General features: G+C 46.5%; 1 protein-coding gene across 1 annotated transcript in view; it reads right to left on the bottom strand.

Annotated features, from left to right (window-relative positions):
• Positions 1 to 22995, bottom strand: part of Sdk1 (sidekick cell adhesion molecule 1) — a 970573-nt gene that overhangs the window by 204478 nt on the left and 743100 nt on the right.

Below are 22995 nucleotides of genomic sequence, written 5' to 3' on the forward strand. Positions count from 1 at the left end.
ACGAGTGTTCATTTATAATCCTTACTTTAGAAAACCTTTCAAAGCCCAAGCGAGCACTTAGGAGCTTTGCTAATGTTCTCAAAATATGGATAACCAAATGTTTTTTCTCCATTTCTTTTAAAATATAAAATATTTCTCCTTCATTACGAGGTAATGTTCTGAGACTAGAATGAATCATGATAGCACAAACATACCTGTTATGAAAAGAAAAATGATAAAAGAAATAAAAGCAGGGGAAACATTGGTACACTCCAAGTGGTGATTTATTGTATAATTCGTCTTTGGACCCTTGATAGAAAAATCAACATCTGCGTCTTAATGGATGTGTTTTTAAAAATGGATAGAAGGAGTCTGGTAATCTACATGAGTTTGTCTGGGGATATAACTGTAATCTATTACATTTGTATGGATGTATATATATATATGTATGTATATATATATTATCATGTATAATGTATGTACATATATGAGTATATGTGTTTGAGTATGAGTGTGTGTATGCCATGGCACATATGTGGAACACACACACACACACACACACACACACATATAATGTGCGTGTGTGTGTGTGTGTGTGTGTGTTTGTGTGTGTGTATGAGGGTGTGCATGCCATGGCATATGTGATATGTGTAGAATATATATGTATATATAGTATATGTATATATGTATATAGATACATAGTGTGCATTTATGAATATGAGTGTGTGTGAGTACGGGTGTGTGCATGTCACAGGACATGTGTGGAAGTAAGAAGACGACCTGGTGTCAGTCATCTCCTCCCACCTCTGTTGTGCATTGCTGCTTGAATGCCACCGGCCACTTCTTCTGCCTCTGCCTCTCACCTCCTGGCACAAGCGCACTGAGATTAGAGATGCTTGTGCTACTGTGTCTGGCTTTTCTGGGGGCCCTGGGGGTCTGAATTCAGGATGTCAGGATTATGCAACAAACACTTCACCTACTTCATCATCTTCCTAGACCCCCACCTTATTTTTTGAGGCAGGGTCTCTCACTAAACCTGGAACTCACTGATTTCGCTGCACTGGCTGGCCAACAAGCTCCTTGGCTCTTCCTGTACCCACCTCCCTAGTGCTGGGACTTCAGGTGTGTGTCACCATGCCCGGCTTCTTATGTGGCTTCTAGGAATCCAAGCTCACTTGACCCACTGAACCATCTTCCCAGATGTTGGATTACATTCATGTGTGTGAATCCAAGTCTCACACAAACACACACACACACACACACACACACACACACACACACACACACATACACACACTCACTCACTGAGAACCTCATAGTCACATATCATCCCTTGTCCAGTCTTTCAAGGCTATTGAACCGTTCCAAACAACACCATGGTGGAAGCCAAACACCGAGTCAGCGTCACTCACACAGGACCCTCAGCTGGCTTTTGATGACTCGGTCCTTTACCTCTCCTACACGATTAGAAAGTTGCTGAAGCAGACAGTGGCAGAAGAGAAATGCTTCTAATTACACCAAGCATTTCGACCACAGAAGCAGCTACACACGGTGCTTTTTCCCTCTCTGGAAACGGAAAGTGTTATTGATTTCTGGGAGCGCTATGAAATGCGAGTTCCTTTCCACCATCTTTTGGGTCATCATGATGGAAATCTGACAGGCAGCTCCCAGTGAGCTGTGGTTCTGGGGCCCTACACTTCTACAGAGCAGCCAACCTTCCCTCTGACCCCTTGGAAAGTTCACTTGGCTCAAACCATATCAGAGCAGCAATGCTCAACTTGTAAGTTAATACGTCCTGTTTAAAATGCTTCCAGCAGAGAAGGTCAGGGAGGCACAGCTATGAAATCTATTAGATGAGATTGATGGAGAAGGTATCAGGGGTGGTGGATGGAAGCCAGACAGGGGGCGTTACGGAAGTTAGAAAGTTCTTCTCTGGCAATCCTGTGTGCTTAGGCCACCATTTCGGGTCTTGAACCTGCTAAGAAGGAGCCATAGAGATGGCTCAGTGAATAAAGTTTCTCCTGTGAGTGTGAGGATCAGAATTTGTTTCCCCAAGAACCACATAAAAAATCCAGGCACGTGTGGTGACCTCCTGCAAACCCAGTACTCGGGAGGCCAAGACAGGTGGTCTCTAGGAGAAGCTGGCTAGCTAGACTAGGAGGACTTGGTGAGCTCCAGGTTCAGCCAGAGATCCTACTCAGTAAATAAGATGGAGAGCAATTAGGGAAGACATCGAAAGTCAAACACAAACACATGCGAACCCCCCATCCTGGACTCACACACATTCAAATATGCATGCCACACGCATGCACACCACACACACATAGATATGCAAAGGGAAAAAAACCCACAAAGAGCCAGATGGGCACAGCACACTGTGTACCATGCAACTCGACATAATTCAGTAACAGAAGAGCCTGGGGTATGTGGCAGGTGAGTGGTGGATTCAATTACTTCAGGGCTTGGCACCATACTGGGTTCCACCTGGGGTGGGAATAACTTGCTTACCTTCCCTAAGGGGCTTCATGGAAGGAAACACATGTTCGAGATTAAAAAAAAAAAATAATGCGTGCCCAAGAAGGAGCTGGGGGGAGACAGTGTGTTGTTGTTGGACTTGGCTGCTGGTGCCAGCAGGCAACTTGTGAGCACCCTGCCCCCTTTTTCTCCTTGAGATCTTACCAGAGTCCCCACATCCAGCAAATGGCCACATAAGCTACATGTACTTTCCCCGGTGACCCCTGTAGAGTGCAGGATGCTTTCCTGACCCTTTTTGAAGGGAGAGGGAGCCAGGCCCTGATGGCTGAAATTCCACCCTCCCCAGCTAAGCATCCCTGGCCTCCTTCAGTGTCTCCAGATTGACTGCTGAATTATGTTTCCATACACGCCCATGATTTCCCAAATGAAGCTGACAATTAATTTTATGAGTTATTCTTTTCTCTTTTAATATGCAAGCATTTTAATTTCCCCCAATTTCTGCCTGGAGGACCTACTCCAGGCCTTTTCAGCACACAGCGCCAGCAGCTGTAGGACACTCCAGGGACACTCAGTGACCTCCTAGCTGCAAAGGAAACATGCCTCAGCTATTGCCCACATAACCCTCCTGTGTCTAGGACTAAGCTCCAGGGTCTGCAGGGCAGGCTAAGTGGAAGTCATGACCAAGAGGGGCTGTGCACTTGAAGTCCCTGCTTATTCCAACACAGGTGACTAGGAAACAACCCAACCCCCTCCAGCCCCCCCAACCCATGCCCCCGCCCACTACCATACCAAGCCTTAGTCTTCTCTGCAGGCTCATATCTAGAAACCGATGTAGCCCACAGGGGTGACCCATCACTAGAAGTCACCTTGGAAAGGGAGCAGAAGCTGCTAGTGGCCCCTCTAACAGCCACACCCCTGCCTCTATAAGTTACAGAATTGCACCCCTGCACCAGTGGAAAGACCATGCTTCCAGCTGCACCTGCACAGGGATGGCTCCCAGCTCCAAACAGGAGTTGGAATGACAAAGGAGTTTTCTTTGTTATAGTCTTTGTGCATATGTGTGTGAGAGATGTATGTGTGTGTGTGATATGTGTGGCAGTGTACACGCGGGCTTGCATGAGAGTGCTGGCCTGCATGTGGAGGTCAGAGGACAACCTTAAGCACCTGTTCTCACCTTCCGTCTCTGCCTCTCTGGGGCTGGAATCACAATCACATGCCAGCATAGCTGCTTTTCTTTTCTTTTTTTTTTTTCTTTTCTTTCTTTTTTTGGTTTTTCGAGACAGGGTTTCTCTTGTGTAGCTTTGCGCCTTTCCTGGAACTCACTTGGTAGCCCAGGCTGGCCTCGAACTCACAGAGATCTGCCTGCCTCTGCCTCCCGAGTGCTGGGATTAAAGGCGTGCGCCACGCACCGCTCGCTCGTATACGTACCTAGCTTTTTGTTATTGCTTTCCTTCTCTTTATATAATTAATATAAAAAATTAGCAAGATATGCCTGGAATATCATAGCTCGTTACAGCAACTTCTTTAATCAATATATGTCGCATATAACATAAGACTAATCTCTCACATCGGCCCGCTCTACACTGTGCAATCCTGACTTGAAAGAAGGACCATGTACAATGTCCACAGTCCCAAACGCACAACCTGAAAGTCCCTGTCTCACTGCCCTACCAATACAGGAGCAGGACCTCTACTCAGTAGTTACTTATCGCGCAGAGCGAGAATTCTGTGATTCGTGTTGAGACTTTTCTGCATGATCTATGCGTGATTTCTTTAGGCCGTCCCTCTCCCTCCCTCGCTGTACTCCTCATGATGGATGTTTCTCATCTCTTTGACCTTGTGTTCAGCTCATATTTATATGTGCCTGATCGTGTTCACAACGTCACACCACCTAGGAATCCAATTTGGAAGAGGGACTCATCAACTGAGGGTCCAACCATCGCCGCTCACAAGTTGGCAGCTGTGATCGACTACTCTCTCCGTGACATGGTCTGTGAATTTTCATTGGGCTGGTTGCATTGTTCTGCGGCTGGACTGGAGTCTCCAGTCATGCTACTACATGAATAAGGAATGCTGATAGCAACGACCTCACATGTGAAGAGCGAACGGATCTCAGTCACTGCAAACCATTGCCATCTCGCTATCGGATATCCCTGCTCGTGACAGTCAGCTTAGAGCTTCGCCTCGCACAGGTCGCCTGTCCTGTAACGCGTCTATTATATCAAAACATAACCTGCCCAGCGTTCCTTCTCATGTGAAACTAGACGCTGGATGGCCCAGAGAGTTTCAGTCGCATGAGCTCAATACCTCTCTCTCCCTGCTATTACCTACTATGCCACCGCTACACACCAGCTCTCTCTCATTTATCGCCGCTGTACAGTGGTGCCACCTTTAATCACTACTCTTCCGTTTAGACGACCCGTTAACGTCTACAAGGACACCGGCCACTGTCCCCGATACTGCAGCAGACTCCTTCGCATACCATTTGTCGTCGACGTTCTCAACTCTCTCTACCGCTGGAAACTAGTCATCGGCTGCATCCACAGTGCCATCCCTTTTCAGAATGGAGTAGGTCTTGACCAATGCAATAGTCCTCCTACCCGCGTCATCGCGACCACAAGCTGTCTAAACTTTAAGGCAGTTCGCAAGCTCTCTGTCCATGGTCTCATCTACCACAGACTTTAATGCGGTCCTCTGTGCGCGACGTACGAGTTGAAGTGGTCACGCTCGCCAGCTAACCGAAAAAGTTAAATGGTCCTAAGGTAGAGTGAACTCACATCGCCACGCTCTTGTCTCGCCCCACAATCTCGCGATGATACAACCTCTGGCTATAAGAGATGTGTCTCTCAGATTAATACCGTCTCCGCTCGACCACTCGATCGCTCACCTAAATATGCAATGTGCTTCATCGTGCTCGCATCATGTGCCTCATCGCCAGTCATCGTGACTCAGGGTGATATACCACTGGTGCTGCCTCCCGACGGCGTCGGAGCGCCCAGACAGATAGCGGTGTGGCGAAGGGAGCTCTCCAACGATGGCGCTGACCGTGGGGCACGGACTCATCGCTCGCGTCTGTGGTTTATTCACTCCCTCTGCTCGCTACACGCGACTTAGTAGCGCCCAGCGCCAACACCATTGAGTCCGCCTGTAACGCTGGTATCCCTCATACTCCACACCGTGCTCGTCTCCAGCGCCTGACGCGTCACGTGTGCAGACCGCCAATGGTAGCATGCCGACTGTTTCGCAGTCGCTTTCCCAACGCTACTTATCATCGGATCTCTGCATCATATATAAATACAGAGGAGTGATTAAAGTAGGCCTCACTATGTACCGACAACCAGCACGCTATCTTATTAGTCTCGAGTGTCGCTGTCCCGCCTGTTATTGGCCTCTTCAAATCGGTCAGTGGCTCCATAGGAAATACGCCCTTGCAAGCTGATTGGACGAGTCGCAAACGCTCTCCTAGCCATGCTTGAGCCTGTTCCTCATGCATTTTATGCAATTCATTTCTGCCTAACTGTGCTGGCTAGTAGCGAGCCTGACTCGTTTTCTAATTTAATTATTAAATTAGCAGGGATGCGGCAACTGTTTATGGTGACTACTTCCCGGACCAATCACTGTGGACACCACCGACAGCCACGATCAATTACAAGGGCCTGATCATATAACAGCGTGCATTATCAAGACAAACATCTAGGTGTCTGAGGACAGCGATATCGCGGGGAGAACGAATGATAGGGTGCATTTCTCCAGAACGATACCGGTCTCCATCTGTCAGGTCCGAACACACACACGAGTGTCACAGGTGCCCATGATAACAGCTAACTATACTCACCAACACATTGACCACAACTAGTGTACCCAAATACCCCTGAAAACCACACCTGTAACGATATTAGTGTGCCAGCAGACACCTTCCTTGATAAATCCCCTCATGCAGGGGTAAAGTAAAAACGAAGACCTTGTGAGACTCCACAGGAGGGGAAATTGTCTGGTACCCCCGTGCCAGAAGGATATGTGGTATGCTGTTAAGGACACTCAATGTGGGGGCCCATTATTGGTTGAACGCAGTCAAGACATACTTTCATATAACTCTGCGTTCATTATGGTGCTAAGCGCTAGGTCGATAAAATGCTCTCGCACTATAGATGTATGCGAATGTCACGCAGTGCATGCGTGGGCGTTGACAATAGCACCGAGCTCTTACGAGAGGAAACGGCACATGTGTGTAATTCCACATAGACACTTCCAAGTGACTAATCTGCACGAGTGTGGCACAGTGGAGTTTTACTCTCCTCTAGATACAAGCGTGCCGCGAAGCTACTACAAGACCCTTGACTCGAGTTGGTCTCTATGCCATGTATGATTGAGACGCTACTAGCTTCTATCCTGACATTTCCTGATATACTTCGTGATTTAGGGGTGCGCGTAGCTTTGCATTGTATCTTACATTTTGGCATTGTCATACTCTGAGATTTCGAGAGAAAGCAGCTACAACTTCCTTAAGCACCTCACTGCCATCCTTGGCAGAATATAGTCTCCGGCTTACGTTCCTAGGTATAACGGTGATGATTAGCGTGGTGAAACTAAGTGCCAGCAGCAGTAACATTCGAGCTTGCACGCGTTATTGACGTGCCATGGTATGTGGAATTGGCTTCGTTACTAAGAGCAACCATTCTGTGTACAGGTGTTGAGACTTTTGTAGACAGCAGCCCACAGAAGCTCATGTTGCTGACCAGGCTCAAAAGCCAATCACCAACACATTTTGTGTGTGGATCCCAACTGAGGACAGAGTGTGAGATTACACAGTCAACTCTTGTACTGCCGTGTCACCGTCCCGATCTCCTCCCCGCCGATTTTTACTTGCCACTCACATCTACCCGAATCCACATGCTAGCGTCCTATAACACAGGCCCTCCAGTCGACACTATGCCGAGCTTTCTACACGCGCTAGCGCGTGGGTGAGCTGAACCCTCCTAGCGACCTCCTATCAAGCTCCCTTCATATGGTAGGTCCTCCTCCATGTGCAGCCTGTAACATGTCCTTAGTCATACTCTTGTCGGCGAGCTCGGAGGTCTTGCGTCACAACATAGCCCTCTTGCAGACCCGTGACAACTCTAATGATTTGAAGGCACGTCCACTAGGCAGAAGTCTATGGATTTTTCGCCTAGCGCCACCTTGATAGTAGAGTCTGCTCCCTCGGTAGGCTCTATACATTCGGTGATCTCTACCTCACCTGTTCCTCGGTAGATACAATATAGAATCATCACATATCTATGGGACGCGAACAGAACGCGTTCTACTATCCGTGGTGCATCTCTTTGATACTCTTCACCTACCATGATTTATCACTCAATCAATTATCTATGTTAGGTCCCTTCACTACACTCTAGTGCCGATATCTTAAATTGTAGTCAGATTGAACGCTGGCGTTTTCTGCAGCTATCACACATTTCTTCGACTTTTAAGGAGCTCGCAAGTGCCCGCTTCTCCACACAGAGACGCTCTCCTCACTTTATCAGTACTGAAGTTGCTCTGCTGCAACTGGTCCTACATTTCTGTCTCCACACTTCTCCAAGGCGCATTACTGAGCTCACTGGTGGACCAGGCCGACCGCCCTCTCCGTTAGCTAGTACGATGCTAGCATGGATGAGGATTAGGCGAACCGGCGACGTGGAAATCCGACGCAAGGTGGTGAGACTATACTCGTGCATGGAGAGATTAACTCCACCCTCGCTTTGCCATCGGCACACTCCATTACACGCTACACTTTGCGGCGCAACGTGCACTTACCAGAACGAATATAAAGGTACACATGTCGAGATCTAGAGATCCACTTACTTACCAAGGGCTTGGTAATAGCGACTTCTGCATAGAAGGTGTCCCTCATGGCTCTCTGCTGCCCAGAGCTTGCGCAATGATTATATGGTCCATGAAGCTCCAGACAATCCTCCCTCGCACGGTCTCCTCTTTCAGACCCATACCACAGTCCACGCCCATACAGCTAGTTCTCGTTCTTGTCCCCACCTCGGGTGATCCGTCAAAACATCTCTTAACAGATGGCATTTCTATCTACACAAGGGACCTCCTTAGGCTCTCTAAGCACACGCAGAAACTACAAGTCTGTCCGCTGTCACATTCGACAGTATCTCTGAGCTCCTCCTCATACCACTCAGCTTCGAACCCAGTTCACCGCCCATCTGCTCCTAGGCAGTGCTTGTGCCGTCGACCATCCCGAGATGTACGAAGCCCCATCATATGCACACAGATAGCTGCCTGCCTCTGACGTCTGTTGTGACCGATCTCACTCTCTCTATACATATGGACAAGCCTCAGTCCAGCTTTAGCGCACCGCATCTGACGCAATGACGCTCGACTATGCTCCAAGGTTCACTGATTGTCTACGTCATCTGGCAGATACAGCTCAACCTCTTGTTCAATTGGGTCTGCAGACCTAATAGGATCCCCCCCCACACGCCACTCCCCTCAGCTACACTACCATCCATACCTACCGCACAGGTCGGATACATCCTGCTCCTTTTATGTCGAAACCTCCTCCTAGACGCAGATCGCTGCTCCGATATTCTCAATTCTCAGACGCTGAGCCGGCGCCCCTACCTCCGGTAACTATGCTCAACAGACGGAATATTCCCCCCTCACCACCTTAGGTGTCTCAGCCTCCACCTCCTTCATGCGTAATGGCTCGACTTCTCTCAGGCGTCGGTCACCCGACCTCCTAGCACAGACGAGCACCAGGCCTGCAGCTCAATACAGGCAAGCCACTCAGGAGTGCTCCATACCTGTTGTCCCGGATCAGATTAGGTCTCCTCGCCTCCAGTCACTCAAGACGCAGCTCATGTCTCTCCACACCTTGGCTGCTTTTGTGTGTCGCGTCTGCTGTCCTTTTCTCACCCAGTGGCCGCCACGGTCTACTCAGCGACTGGTGCATTCATTTGCTTATCGGTTTGCCATAGTGAGTGATGGACAGACACAGCCTGAGGGTTGGACCAGTCCTTACTTTAATCCCCACGCCGGCCCAACGACTCGGACCTGATCTACTTGTCACTCCTCGGCACGAGGACGCTGTAATGACATCACAGGACGTAATTGAAGATGGTAGTGCATTAGGTTATTCTGAATGCGAGCCTATACCCCAAGCTTGGGGCTGATTGGTCAGGGACTTCGAGTGACGACATGGTCATCCCTACTAATACTCAGCTCAAGTACTGTGTAAACTCCTCAGTATAACTTTGGAGTGCCTGCAGAGGACTTTCAACTCCGTCCACTTCTGGTCCCCACTGCACGACTGAAGTTTATAATCTTTCCTGTCTTTTTTGTGCTGTATGCTCCTTGACGCGATGGGAGCATGCCATTGACCACTGTACCCAAGGGCTTACCTAAGAGATAGCAGCGTTACTCTCTCCTCTGGTGAGGTAGCCCCAGGCTAGCCTACTGATCATGCACAGGATATTCGTCTATTGCGCTCCAACCTCTCAAGTGCTTGGAAGCGCGTAGCACAGCTGTGCTCGCATAACACTCCATACAGCCATCTCAGCCTCATGAGCTTTTGTTTTTTTATTTTGCTGAGAAGAACTTGTAATCAGGACCTTCCTGCTTTAAAGCTCTTGTGTTCCCCAATACATAACGATTGTGAGACCTAGCCAATCTCCTGATCTCCAAGTGTGGGTAACCATCACTCGCAGTCAGTGTCGAGAACATTTAGACTGCCCAGCTGCTCTGGATCGCCCTGAGACAGTAAATGGGAAATTACTGGAGTGCTGGCGCACTACAGACACCAGTAATCGACTTGCGCGTCCCTTGCTTGTGCAGACACTCAGCCCGCTATCCTTCCTATCCTCTTCTCCGGTCCCCTTTCCCTTCCCCTACCTTCCTCTCCTTGTTGTAATATTCATGATGTTCTTCTGTTAGTGAGGTCCATGATTGTACTGTGTGAGGATACCCGAAATAGCATCTCCGTGCCCATTCAGTCTCACAGCTGAACACGCGTGACGTTGTGTACAGCGAGAGTGTATTTTCATCCTGTTCTCACAATAATATATGTACTGTCCTTTGTAAATGGCAGGGCTGTGGTATCTCATGTGTATCCTTGTGAAGTGGTCATAGTCGCATTCCTCCATCTGATAACTGTCACCTGACTGCGACAGCAATGTGGTGGTGAGAGAGCAATGGCGCTTGTATGATGCGTCCGTCCATTGTGGTGAGCATAGTAAGACCCAGGTTGACGAGGCCTATTACCGAGTCGTAGCTGTGGTTCCTGCGTCTCTCTCTCACCATGTTCTCGAGGAAAATTGACTTCTTATGCTTTGCTACCAGAGTTTACTCCATGACCTTATTTACCACTACGTAGCTTCCGCATTAACATGGTTAAAAGCTTCTAAATGTGGCTAGACCTCCATCGCGCTCAGAATGACACCATTTGTTCGTCAGAGAACCTTGTGTAGCTAATTGAGTGACAACGTACTGTGCTCGCTCAGTGGAGAGACCCTGAGGAGCAGGATGTGAAAGTTGTCTCTTTATGTAACAAAGCCGACTCGGAGGCTCACACACTGATAACGCCGTATCTCATTCTGTGCGCTCGCGGCCGCCGGGCGAAATAGAATTAACTGATGGCTTCTCATGTGACTGTGGAAAAGGCACTTTCTTCCTGCATTATTTTGTGATTAAGCATAAAATCGTTGATTTTCGCATGATTTCCCTTGCTCTAGTATATAGTAAGTTTAATGTCTCATATATAACTGAAACGTAAGATAGCTCAGTTAATTACACACAGCTTCTTCCTAGTGGGGAAAAAATACAAGCTATTCTCCTCGCTAGATGGCGAAAATAGAAATAGAGAACTTACGTACAGTCAGTCGACGATCGCCGCGGTCCCCTAAGTACCTCCAAGCATCACCCGCATTTAAATAGCCCAAAGACAGATTGTCTTGCCTCTGGACTCGCGGCTTTGTGTGATACTCAGGGAGGGGAAATGATTGGCAAGGCATCCTCAAACAGAGAGGCAGCTGTAAATCCGCTAACTTCTTACAGCAGGCTGCAGTCACCAGGCTCTTCCCAGATGCTGCCCTATCTGACAGAGCAGAGGGAAGGGACACACCCAGGACAGGAAGGAACTCCCAGACCAGCAAGGTCACTATGCTGGGAAAAAACCCAAGACCCTGAAATGCAGGTGTTTCTGTATACTATGACTTCCCTAAGAGATATGCAAATAAGGAGGTGGAGAGAGGCCATAGAAGTTTCTTCTCACAATCCAGACTTCCTGAGGACATTTTTTCTGTCTTAGGGACCATTTGTGCTTGGTGAGGCCCATTTGGTAGGAAACAGAAATGAAGAAGGACAGAGAGCATTAAAAGCAGGAAGGTCAAAGCTAGCCTTCCTCTGTGCTAGGTCTTGGTTGGAAGTGTCCTCCCAAACAATTGTGAATGAACGCTCCAGGAAAGACCTGCACTTTCTGTTGAGCCCTGCGAGGATAGATGAAGGATTATAACTTCAGTGTGGGGGAAGTTGGCGTGTTGCAGGTCCAAAGTCTAATTAAAACTACTCTTGGGCTGCCTTCAGCCCCTTGATAGTCATTCCTTGCCTACCTCTATGTCTGGATTAATGTCCTTGTGATTAAGAGGCAAACCCGAAATGAATCAACATCATAGGCCACTAGTTCCCACCAACCAAAAGGCTGAGAGCGCTGTTAGCTAGCATCTGAGGGCGACAGTGCCTTGATTTACGACTTTCTTTGTTCTTTGCCTATAAAACTTGAAGGAACTGTCATCATGTTGGAATGCAGAATCTGAGGTGACCCGAATCTGTGTTCCTGGGCCATGGTCACTTATAGTTGGTTTCAGAATAAGCTCTCTTACTCATTCGAGGTGGAGCTGTGTTTTAAGGTGGACACAGTCTTGTGTTTAAATCTCGATTCCCACCTGGTGGGTTGGAATGGGAGGGCTTTCCTCTCACTAGTCAGTAGATTCATAGTTGACGGGAACAGGGCTGAACTGTTGGAGAAGGTGGGTCACTATGGCTGAACCTTTGAAGTGTATACTTCATGCCTGGCTCCTTCCATAGTCTTTCTGCTTCATTGCCTCCACAGATCAGCATTTCCCTCCCTCAGGCCTTTCTACTCCTTGCCCCATCACAAGCCCAGAAGTAACAGAACCAAGTGACTATGGAAGGAACCCTTGGAAACCATCAGCCAAAATAAACCCCTCAGCGGCAGGCTAGAAACACAGGGGACACAAAGGGGACATGAGGGGCAAAGACAGACGTTCCTCACCTTGGATCTAATTTCTTTCCTACTGGCAGAGAGTCTAGAACAACCAGCAGATAAAGCCCTAAGTGCCTAGAGATACAGCCTCAGACAAGGCCGTCAAAGCGATAAGCTGAGGGTGTGGCTCAGCTGACAGAAGACCTGCTTGAAAGCAGTAGGCCCTGGTTCAGCCCCAGCACCGGGTAAACTGCATATGATGGGGCCTCTTTGGGACCTAGCACTTGGGAGGTGGTGGCAGGAAAAGCAGAAGATCAAGGTCCTCCTTGGCTACATAACAAGTTTGAGGCTAGCCTGGGCTACATGAGCTTCTGCCTCAAAACCAACCAACCAATCAAAGCAACTATTCTTACATGGGGTCAAAACGCTTGCAGCTCCGAATGTTACTGGCTGGCACTCCCCTTCTCCTTAACCTGAACAGTAAGCCGAGCAATCTGCCAAGGATGGCAGTGACTGCAGGAAACGCTTCCCTCGAAACTGAGGCTTTGCTTAATCCTGAAATCTCTACCCCTCACTGTAATGTGCCCTATGAGACATGTAACCTAGAGAGCCCTGTGGATATACATCTCCTTTGTAAGGACACCTAGCTGCCTCCATACCTTGGGATTACCCACCATCATTTCCCTGTATGAGTCTGTCTAAATACCATCCCCCCCTTTAAGATAAGGGCAAGGAAATGTTTAATTATCGTTGTTATTTGTGTGTACATGGTCTATTTGTGTTTATAAGTGTGTGTGTGCACATGTGTACGTGCATGCATGCACACCTGTGTGCAAATGCATGTGAGGTCACTATTAGCCTTCCTCTCTCTTTCATAGAGATCTCCCACTGAACCTGAAGCTCATCCATTTGGCTAGGCTGGCTGGTAAATGAACCTCAGAGATCCCCCTGTCTTGCCCCCACCCCCAGCCTCAGCCCTGGCTAACTGACATGTGCTAGCATGCCCAGCTTTTTATGTGGGTGCTAAGGACTCACACTCAGGCACTCACACTTGCAAAGCCAGCCCTCTTACCCACTGACCCACTTCCCCAGACCCTAAGTAGATGTTGCTTTGCAGCTTTCCAGAAGAAATGGCAAGACCACCCTTGAAAAGGGATGGCTCTGTGGAGCCCTTCACTACCCAACCCACCTTCCAAGGAAAAGCTATGCAATTAGCATTGGGGGGGCATGACTCAGGGACACAGGCTGAGGCCTTATTCCGGACACAAAGCCTGTTCCAGTCACACAGTCTCCTCAGCCACTCCATCAGGGACCTGTAGGATTCACTTGAGAATAGAACAGGCAGGGAGGTCCACTCTGGCCTGGACTCTATGTGTCCTGGTGATGCACACTGGATGTCTGAGAAGGTCAAGATGAGGGAGGACTCCACAGTGCATCCTCCTTCCTCCTTTCTGGGAGGCTCTGTTACCCTGGAGACAGGCTCAGCCAGAACGGATGAGTTTTTATCCAGAAATAAACAGGAACACTTTTTTTTTTAAAGGACATAACCCTGAGCACCACTCGGAGAAACATACTGCCTATTATTATAAATATTTTATCACTGAGCGAGCATCCTAACTACTTCTTACCGTGTGAGCCACCAAGGTGATTTATTTCCCATTTGCTCCCATGCATTGTGTGTTGGATCCGACACAGAGCCTGTGCCCTGGAGGGTTCTCGCTTGCAAACAGCGATCTGCAAGCTAGAGCCTTGCTCAGAAACATTTGCAGGCAAATGCATCTTGGTATGGGTCTTTAATTTTCACACACTTTGATATTTAAGGCCTGGGGTGTTGTGCCCTCATTTTTTTCGGGTTTCCTTGGACTTAAGCTGTCAACATCACAGATGCCCTCTTCTCTACTCCAATCCAATAGCACTGTCACCAAGAATCCTTTAAGGACAGTAATCCCAAAAAATAGAGAGATGCACAGTCCACCATGCGGCCTCATAACATCAGACGGTTTTATTATTAGGCTCTGCGCCCCGAGCGTGTTCAGTGGGACAAACATCACAGCCCCTGCTTGACAGGCTCTGCCTCGGGAAACCTCCTCTGCCGCTGAGAAAGGCGGTGCCTGCGAGGAGGGCAAGCTAATTATTTCCATTAGTTGACGGGTGTGGACACGAGGAATGGCTAAAGTTGGAAGAAAAGCACAGCCCTGAGCTACAGGAACCCGTAGTGTGAGGCAGCAGGAGGATGGGTAGGAAGGTCAGGCCACTGGCAACGGCCACCAGCTGGCACAGAGCCCAGGGCCACTGCTACAGGGGAACATGACTGTCTCCCTCTGACCTTTTGTAAATGGAGGATGACGGCTGGGGGCAGAGATACGGGGAGCATGGGCATTGACTTCCTTTAAACTCTGCTAGACAGACAAGACTGGGCTTCCGGTTAAAGGAGAATCATAGGCTGCAGGGAACCTTAAGGACGGCAGGCTGTGTCGGCAGCTCTGGCTCGCTCAGAGCAGGGGCTTTCCACAAAGGAGGCATCTCTCTAGCAACCATCTCTTGAGGCTCTCTCAGTGGACTCAGAAGCCTAACCACCCTCCTCACTCCACGGTTAACTGAAGTGGAGTGACTACAGTCCTAGGTCCTTCACAGACAAGCAAATGGAGCTAAAGATCCAGCATTTTCAAGCCAAGTATGGTAACACACTCCTGTCAGTCCAGCACTTAGGAGGTAAAGCAAGAGATCAGGAGTTCAAGGTCATTCTTGGCTACCTTGTGAGTTGGAGGCCAACCTGGGCTACATGAGACCTTGACACAGAAAAAATACATAAAATAGGGCCAGAGAGATGGTGCCAGGTAAAGGCGCTTGCTGCAAGGCTAGTGACCTGAGTTTGACCTCTGGGACCAGCAGCATGCAAGGACAGAACTGACTCACACATGTTGTCGTCTCATGAACCTCCACACACTAAAGAAAGAAAGAAGTGTAATAAAACTATAAACAATAAAAAAGGAAGAAAGAAAGAGACCTCAAAGGGTACCTCGTCTCTAAGAGTTATCAGAAAATGTCTGTCTCAGAAATAACTCTTTACAGCAGTGGTTCTGAACCTTCCTCACACTGTGACCCCTTAATACAGTTTCTCATGTTGTGGTGACCCCCAACCATAAAGTTATTCTTGTTGCTACTTCACAACTGTAATTTTGCTACTGTTATGAACTGTGATGTAAATATTTGTGTTTTCTAATGGTCTTGGGAAACTCTGTGAAAGGGTCCTTTACGGTGGTGGGTTCCTCCTGTAAGGCCAGCACTTGGGAGCTGGAGGCAGGAGGATAAAGTGTTCAAGAATGTCCTCAGTCACCAGTGCTGTACCAGCCTAGCCTATACAAGACCTGTCTCAAACAAAAAAGCAACAACAACGAAAAAGAGAGAGAAAAGAGAGAGAGAGAGAGAGAGAGAGAGAGAGAGAAGGAAGGAGAGAAAGAAAGGGAGAAAGAGAAAGAAAGGAAGAAAATAGAGACAGAGAAGGAAAGAGAAAAAGAAAGGGAGAGAGAGAAAGAAAGAAAAATAGAAAGAAGAAAAGAAAAAGAGAGAGAGAAAGGAAGGAAGGAGGAAAGAAAGAAAGAAAGAAAGAAAGAAAGAAAGAAAGAAAGAAGAAAGAAAGAAAGAAAGAAAGAAAGAAAGAAAGAAAGAAAGAAAGAAAGGAAGGAAGGAAGGAAGAAGAAAGTAAGTAAGAACACTTTCACAACTTTCCTCCTACAAAGACTCTTAAGCACTCACACCATGAACTCCAGGCCCAGTGTGAGCCAGGGTGGGTACTTGGAGAATAACGGATGCATTCCTGCTTCAGTAAAGCTGATAAGATTAACAAACAGCTGATATAAACTATGAGAGGAGATGTAACGATTACCCTTTAATTCCAGTCAATCTTTCTCCTTTTAATTTGTCTCAACCAAGAGCTCCACAGTGATGACATTCGGTGTAATTTGGACATTAGCAGTAGCTTGGGCAAAGGAGGTGCTTCTCCCAGATGTGTTCTCCCAGATGTGCTCTCCATACACTCTGAAGCCCACCATCCCTGCTAAGGCTGGGATAGCAACCTGTACACCCTTTGGTGACATCTGGTAGGCACATGTGAACACTCATCTTGCGCTAATATAAAAAATACATTGCTTTCATTCCCAACACCTAAACATTGCCAAGTTGTGAGTACACATGTGTATATACATATGTTTATATAGATTTCTTCAGGGAGGTGGAGAGATGGCCCCACACTTAAGAGCTCTTGCTGTGGACCTGAGTTCAGTCTCTAGGTCACAGCTGCCTGTAACTCAAGTTCTAGGGCAGCGGTTCTCAACCTCTGGGTCATGACCCCCTTTGGAGATCCAATGACCCTTTCACAAGGGGTCACCTAAGACCATGAAAAAACACAGACATTTACATTACAATTCATAACAGTAGCAAAATTACAGTTATGAAGTAGCAATGAAAATTATTTTATGGCTGGGGGTCATCACAACATGAGGAACTGTATTAAGGGGTTGAGGCATTAGGAAGGCTGAGAATCACTGTCCTAGGGCATTTGACACCCTCTTCTGGCCTACTTGGGTACACTTAGGTACACATACCCACACACATATACACACAATCAAATGTTTTTCTTTGATATGTCGAAGGTCTGGCAAAAAGACAGTAACAGTATCCTAACATTCCAAGTTCACACTAAGTTAAGGTGTTAGAGATATCTCCTCATAGATTAAGCTTGATCATTTTTACAGGTTAAATGTGAGCAATAGCTTATTTTGATAATTTTGAGCGAGATTACGTTTGCTTAGTATATAAGGATACATATACAGTACTCACTAGATGATGGTAAACTTGAAAATGTGCAAGTTTATTCGTTTTCCCCATTTAATTCCCCTTTCATTCTTTGGCTATGGCAGAATACAGATGCAATGCCAATCCTGGTACGACTAGTCCGTGTGGCCTCTGCAGTGTGTTGGTTGTGCACAACTCAGAGTGTGCAGGAAAGCCATCAATCAATAGTCCCACATACCTTTGTGAACATGCTTTGCTGCAGGAGGCATCACTCCGTCTGTCAGTGTCAACATATGACCATTGGACTCTTACACCGAACTTAGTTTGTCTGGACAGCAGTTTTGGGTCTATAATACCACTCTGCTGCCTTACATGTTGTTCCAACTGAACGTTATGAATAGTCAAAAGTTTGTACTTGCTCCTGATTGTGTGTATAATGAGTAGCCCCCTAGTGCACAACACACGGCCATGTGCTTGCTAACATATTTGATAGATACTCCTTAGAATTAGATCGTTGTGAGTTCATGTATGCACAACTACTAACTTCTATAAATAAATTTTATGTGTAATTATACCATCTATATGACTACTACTCAATGTTTGTATATATATTACTTGAGCAACTGCAGTACATTGCAGCTCTCTACCACACCCACATAGCCACTCACACACACAAATGTATCGATAGTGTTTGTTGTGTTTGATGGGAGCACTGGTGGTTCTTCTTGTGGGTAACATCACCTATGATGATGAGAGAATATGTAGTGTGTGTGATGCGATGAGATGAGATAGACAGATCAAGTTGAATCTACAGCCCTAGAGCGCTGTAGTCTGTTACCAGCTGTATGAAATGCCTTCAAACACCATATACAACTCCAGACAAGCATACGATGGCTCCATTGAGGCTGGTGTTGCTGAGTCGTAAGCTGATTCACGCTCTGTGCTCTATAAAACAAGATACCAGAATGATTAGCAGACGTCAGCGACGAAGTCGTGCAAAGTGGCAACGAATATGTGTGAGCTCTAATGTCCCACTGAGTAATCAATCTTATGCTCCAGTATTCCTGGTCTAGCTCCTGTAGAGTTTGACTGTGCACGAGAATACTGTCATAAACTCTGTGTTGAAGCGCACAAGTCTATAATGTAGGTTCATAGTGATAATAGACACAATTTGAGGAGTAATTGCTGTCCCGCTCCCTCGGTTTAAGATAGATTTTTTCCAGGGTTAATGTCTGCGTGGCGGTGGGTGGCGTGGTGCACACAACTTTATCCAGCGACCTCGGGAAGCAGGAGACAGGTGGTGATCCGTTAGATTAGAGATTGTATTGAACAGCTGTGCTAGCGGCTCAACTCGACTGTGGCATCCCAGGAAGATGAGTCATTCCACATAACTGCAAAGCGTAGTCACAGAGAAACCCTGTCTCTGCACTCTCTTAAAATAGACGACTATAAATAGAAGAAAAATATCCAATGAAAAATGAAAGACCTTTTTGCTGCGATTACTCAAGACAATGTCATTGGTCAATTGCGAGCGTGTTACCCAAATCAATTGCTCCGTCATTTTTCACACATCTGATTGTGAGAGTTGATTATTAACCCGCTTCTGTGTGTGTAGAAGTTCCATTGTCAGTATACTTCTCTGTTGATGATGCGACTGTAACTGGATATACCACGTGATCTGGTTCTCATAAAGCCAACTCTCCCAATATCTATCCAGTCCATATCCTAGAATGAGCCATGTCATGACTTGATATATAATCTCATGAGACACTAAGGCTGGTGAGTCTCATAAATATTCAGTGACACCATAACTCATTTGCAACTTGATTCAACAGATCTGCGTCATTATGGATTCTACCTGACTGCAATATAACTCAGGTCCTGGAGGCGACTAAAAGTTGAAGCAAGGAAGGTGATCACCTTGCTTCCAATTCCGAATACGTTGTTAATGTAATAAGCAAGGGTATCTACTGTTCTTGGGACCTTCGACTCTTTATTTCATTAGCAGCCCCTACACACTCACTCCGATGCTTCATAGTTTCATGTCATGTGTACTGAGATAAACTTTTATTGAAAAAAGAAACTGAGGTGAAGAATATATCTGCTCCTATTATTTCGGTGTACAATGAATGTGGAAACCCAGGCTTAGTAACACTGAAAACCTAGTCACATCCTCATTCTAGGGCAGGAGAGGGGATATACTGCAGATATTTAACTGTGCTTAGTAGCAAGCCTCTCTACACTTATCTATATATCAGTCCAGAAGTTCCTCCAAAGCACACTTCGAGTAAGTATAGGTGTGTCAGCTGAGTGAGGATTAATTAGGGGTCTTCTAAGAACAATTGGCCAATTAAATGAAATAAACACAGTGCGTTCTGCCCTCTCAGAGCCATATAGTCGTAATTCACAGGCCGAGCTGCTGGAGTTGTACTCACCCTCAATGTAGATGCTCTGCAACGCTTACGCTACATTAGACTGACATAGTACACATCATCGTCTCAGGCTCTGTTTTAATCTTCTGGGGCAGAGTATAGCTATTCAAGCAGCTTAAAAGATGCTCAGGAAATAATGATATCGATGTGAAAGCTAACTTGCTCATTTGTATGAGCTGCAAAAGTTTTAGAGCGCGTGATTTCTACGATTGCCATCTTACATGACTTCAACAACAAATCCCTCTTAGGCCATTCTGGGAGTTCGACAAGCGCTCTCATGGTGAAGAGGTTTAATATCTAACTATGACAAGTCGTGGGCATCTCAATAAGCACTCTAAATTCAAGTTTGAAGGGTAATGGTAGAAACATGGTACCAGTACAAGCTCTAGACGCTCTACACATGGAGATATTGTATAGGCTTTGATTTTTATTTATTTTCCATTTTACATACAAACCCTGTTCCTCCTACTCCCCTTCTCCCAACCCCTCCCTCTCCTCCCACCCCCATCACTCCTCTAAGGGAAAAGCCTCCTTGAGTGTCAACACAGGCTGGGTTACGATACCAAGTTGGGCCAGCATCGAGCAATGAATTGATACAGAGCCAGTATGACACCTTTCGTTGATAAAAAAGTGTCCTGTCGATTTATGTATTGACATAGTGTGCTGATTCAACATGTCCATCCTTGTGCTGAACCCCAGAACTCATCGTACGCATCAACCATAACACTTATGTGGATAGCTCCCGTGGGCTGTCAGTTATGGTGGGAGCGAACCCCTGTAATCCAGCAGGCTATCTCTGGAGTCAGAGGCAGGCAGACTCTCTGTAGGCGTTCCTGAGGCGTAGCCTGGTCTACAAAGTGTTGAGTTCCAGGAGAGGTGCCAAGACGTAGCACACGTGATCACTCACCCTTGGTCTCTAATGAAAATACATAATAAAAGAGTTGCAAAGAACTTTGAGGATGCGTACAACTAATATTCATACTGCCCCCCATGTCAGACCACTGTATATGCAATTCATTCATGAGAGCTAAGCTGCATACTACGCCTGTAACCCTGAATAGACTGTCTCGGTCCAATGCATGAGCCTCATAGAGGTTTAGAGGCCAACTTCATCAGACCTATTTACCAGTAGGACGTATAGTACACTCTCTTTGATCTTTCCTGTTAAGGGCACATCCACTGACTGTTGACAGATGCACATGCTCATTCTTTCATGTACTGAAGAGAACTAATCAGACTCTAAAGAGCTCAAGTATGATAAACTCAGACTTTATAGATAGAATTCTTGTTTCATACGACGACATTGATGAATGCTAGGATTCTCTGTAAGTAGAAGAAATTCATCTCAGTTGTCAATAGATTATACTTACTTATCCACAAATTTACCATCACGTAACAATGTATACGTGATAGCCGTATCTGGGCAGTGGATGATATGATTCCTTAAATGCCCAGCACCGAAAGGGAGTCAGAAGTCAGCGAGGATCTCTGTGAAGTGCATCACAGTAAAAGGCCGCGCTCGGCTGCAGCGAGAATGAAGTGTTCCAGGACAGGATCCACTCAAATGCAGCTACACTTTGAGTAAAATTGCCCGTTTCTTGCACAAAAAAATTTAAAAAAAAATGTAGCAAAAGGATACGTGAGATATACGAAGTTAGCTCCGCTTATACTTCCCACAATCATGCCATGTGCTAACATATCGAACCTGAATCTGGCTCATCACAGCAGATGATTATCAAGACCAGGAATAAAATCCCAGGATTAGGAACGAGCGAGATTCCTCATAAGATAAGCACTTCAGTCTGACACTGTGAGTTGATTAAGACTGATATCGTCTGTCTTTCAGCACCTACTTTGTTTAAGTGTACTATACGCCAGTGAAGTGTGCAGGATTGACGCTCGACAATACATACCCTATTAGTTGTGCGTCTCCTATTAGAACTTCCATGAGTGATGTAATTGATAGTAGGCCAATATCAAGGACATATGTGTATAATAATGGCTAATACTGGACATCAACTTAGACACCTGCAAATAGATAAACTCACTAAAAGAACAGCTTCCAGTTGAATTGCCGGATAGAAAGACTCTACGCTAATGACAATGCTAGGCATTTTCTTACATGCTGATTGATGCTAAGTGTAAAGGGGATCCAGGGTTCAATGATGCTTGTGTCTCGTACTGCTCTCTTCCTACTCCTCTCTCTTCTCTCTCTCGTACTATGCTCTCTGGCTCCTTGTCTCTGGCTTTATAAGAAAGCTATCTGCTGCTCATGTCTAGTATGTACTGTTGTTACTATGTAGTACATGATGTTCTTATATGAGTTTCGTATCATGTTCCATCGTCGTTAGCGACTGGCTTTCACATTCTCTGATGTCGCTCTCTCTTTCTGTGGGGCTTCCATTCTTTCTTGACTTTAGAGTAGTCACTCGGTCATCTTGTGTGACTGAGTAAACTCACTAATCTCTCTTTCGTTCGTTTGTCAGCTGGTACGAACATAGCGTGCGCAGGGAGTCATCCTCTGTCTACCTGTGCCGTGATGCAAATAATCAAATAAAACCTAGCGAGTCATGATGAATTACAAAATACCATGGAGAGACTCTTCACCTCCGAGGAATGTGCGTTACTTCTGACTAGAGTTCTGGGGAATTAATCCCAGGCCTTAGCTACTAGCTATCATTGGTAGTATGAGACCGAGTACGATGGCCCGAACGCTACAAGGCCAGAAGTAACGTTGCCTTCACCTAAAGATAAATCTTCATGTCTGTCTATCTTCTTCTTCTTCTTCTTCTTCTTCTTCTTCTTCTTCTTCTTCTTCTTCTTCTTCTTCTTCTTCTTCTTCTTCTCCTCCTCCTCCTCCTCCTCCTCCTCCTCCTCCTCCTCCTCCTCTTCTTTTTCTGCCTGCATATGGGCACTTCAGGGGAGGAAAAAATCCTAATTCCTGGGCTCAAAATGGGGCAAGTTGTCTGTCAGCTCCCCATCAGGTAGATCGAAGCTTTGTCAGGAAAAGGATGCTCCACAAGGCAGGGAATGATAAATAAGCACTACATTCCTTAACATTTTAATAAGGAAACGACTATGATAAATACAGATGGGCCA

This window comes from Peromyscus leucopus, chromosome 23 (assembly GCF_004664715.2).
Source record: "Peromyscus leucopus breed LL Stock chromosome 23, UCI_PerLeu_2.1, whole genome shotgun sequence".
In the NCBI taxonomy this organism is placed as follows: Eukaryota; Metazoa; Chordata; class Mammalia; order Rodentia; family Cricetidae; genus Peromyscus; species Peromyscus leucopus.